The sequence below is a fragment of the Acartia tonsa genome, chromosome 11 (genome assembly GCF_053477335.1).
Source record: "Acartia tonsa isolate MP-2025a chromosome 11, ASM5347733v1, whole genome shotgun sequence".
Classification (NCBI taxonomy): Eukaryota; Metazoa; Arthropoda; class Copepoda; order Calanoida; family Acartiidae; genus Acartia; species Acartia tonsa.
This window is the reverse complement of record NC_137270.1, coordinates 2852071-2854760: the sequence shown is the minus strand read 5'-3', so window position 1 is coordinate 2854760 and position 2690 is coordinate 2852071. Positions and strand designations below refer to the sequence as shown.

General features: G+C 33.7%; 1 long non-coding RNA gene across 1 annotated transcript; it reads right to left on the bottom strand.

Annotated features, from left to right (window-relative positions):
* Nucleotides 1–227: 227 nt before the first annotated feature.
* On the bottom strand, nt 228–2265 carry LOC145331776 (uncharacterized). Its single transcript, XR_013883898.1, has 3 exons — nt 2203–2265; nt 1300–1433; nt 228–458 (listed from the first exon to the last, which is right to left on the bottom strand). It is a non-coding gene; the product is annotated as an uncharacterized LOC145331776 (long non-coding RNA).
* Between the last annotated feature and the right edge of the window lie 425 nt (nt 2266–2690).

Sequence of the window (2690 nt, the reverse complement as noted above, 5' to 3'; positions counted from 1 at the left end):
TAACACGCAGTTGCCCAGCCCTGTCAATTCGACAGAGGTGGAAGAAATGTTAAAAATTGTTTCTTCATTCTAGTTCATGATTTAATTTAATTGAAACAGAGCTGTGCGGAATAAAACAAAGAAGAATTTTGTTATAATTATTTCAAATTTTACATTTACTGACGTAAATTTGGAGTAAAATAGTTTTCCAACCTCTGCCCTGCATTATACCGTAAATTATTGTTGAATACTATTAAAGAATTATCGAATTTATTTTTAAATATTTCTTATTAGTACTGGATGAACAAATTTGTTCTTGTTAAATCTTTCACCACTGCAATTACAAATTTAAAAAATAATAAAAAGATTGAAATTTCATTTAGCTCTTTTTTTCTTTAACTTCTGGCCAATCAATATCTGTAATTTTTTATACCGAATCAAACGTGGCATCTTCACCATTTCTTGATCGAGTATTCAACCTAAAATTTAAAAACAAGGTAGGACAAATTAATAATAACACTTGCAGAGTGTCAGAACTGAATAACCAGAATATAAGTATTAACAAATTTTTTTTGCAACGGGATAATGTTTAAGGACATACTTACATCTTTACGATTTGATAATTGAGATGATTCGCTTATTACATTGTACTTTGTTGTCATAAGAATCAGTATTCCAAAAAATCATATCAATCAAATAATTATATCACATTAAAATTTGTTGTTAAAAAAGTTTAAAATGAACATATGCTTTAAATGAACTTTATGGTAACGATTATAGAGTTGCTACGCTTTCTAAATCATACCTAACTACTACAAAAATCATCATGCAAAGTTTGAAATCTTGAAAGGATAATTCTAACCCGTCCAATTTAACGAAAAGAGCTAATCGTTACGGACGTACGGACGGATGGACCGACCGACCCTAATTATAAGTGTAGCATTAGTACAATTACGTTAGGTCCATACATTCGTTTATAACGGATAGCCCTGGACGTTGTTTATTTATGTTAGAATTGTTCTATCGAAATAAAACTTTACATCGTGATTTTTCTTAAAAAGCGAAGCTTTTCGATAATTTGGGTTGTTATTTATTCATGTTATAAATATTATATCAAATTAAACAAAACGTATCAACTATATAATCATTTCCAAAACTGTCGTATGACCATTTTAGAGCTTTTATATGGAAAACTTTATTGCATGTAGATATTTGTTCTTTTCTACTTAAAATATACAGTTTAGCCTACTGTCGGATGCGACCAACAAATAAGTCTTGTTGAGTAGCGTCGCTACTCTAGAGTTAAAGCAAATATAGTACCTTCTCCATATGTAGATAGGAATGAATATTATGCACGACAGCATAATAATCCACCCCGCCCAAAATATCAACTCATCCGGCTGAATCCCCGGAATAGGTAGTTCTGGTCTTTCTTCTGTTAGGTCGTCCAGGTTCTAGGAATAGAAAAGTCGGCAATAGTCCCTTTCTTGGCAACGCCCCTTAAGAGTCGATTCGTTGTATTTTTAAAATTGCTTTTTATAGTTTATTTTATTTTAGGTTAGGTTATATTGGGTTAGGTGATTGCCCCACATGGATAGGCAATTGGCCCCGCAGGGGCTAGAAATAGGAGAAAAGCGAAGAATTGCCCCTTAAGGTGCGTTGCCACGAAAGGGACAGGCATAGTTCACGGTAAAATGTTCCTGGTATCAATTTCCTCCAAAAATCTATAAACTATAATTGCTGCTACCGGCCAAACGGCTAAACATATATTCTAAATTCGCCTAAAATAGATACATCCCCAATAATCATAAACAAAATTACCCCATTTGTTGATTTAAAAGTTTGGACAATTCTAGTGTGAACCAAGTTCTAAAGCCAACAAATAAGAAAACGGAGCTATAAAAACCTTTTCAGTATGGCGGAGAACCAGTTCTTATCCAGCGGATACTAAACGATTTCGAAGCCATACTGGAAAAAGACACAACCCAATCTGTCCCGATTTTGTATCACTTTTGAAAAGTGCGATTCCTGTGACGTCATATAAAAAGGGAAGGGGGGAAGAAAATCTCTTCCCTTTTCTCCCATCTCTTTTGAAGAGATTTTCTTCCCCCCTTCCCTTTTTCTTTCCCAAAACGTATATGACGTAACTGGAATCGCACTTTTCAAAGTGATACAAAATCGGGACAGATTAGGTTGTGTCTGGAGAAATGCTAAAATACTTACAGTTAAAACAGCTTGAATTTGTTTGAAAGCAGAATCTATAGCATCTGTTGTGTTAACATCACTACACCAAATAGTTACAAATTAATAACGCCTACAAAATGGGATAAAAAAAAAGATTAAAGTAAGATTTTTAATAGCAATGCAACTCTATAATTCACTTATTCTATCGGGAAGTCCGTAATGTTATGGGGGTATCGGTTGGTATTGAAGATAGACAGCTAAATTTTTCAATGAAGATTCCTATGACATATGTGCATCAAGTCTACAACATATTGTTTTGTTTGTCTGTCTGTCGGTCACGCTTCAAAGGAAAAAAACTTATCTTTAAAGGTTTCGTGATTTTCAAAGTTTTTACATATTATCTCTCTTTTGTTTCTTTGTTACGACAACTGAATAGCTGCTCTATAGCTCACTTTGTCAGTTTTTGTGCTTCGCTACTTATGGATGTTGTCGAGGGGAAGATGAAGTCCCTCCACAGATTATGACGC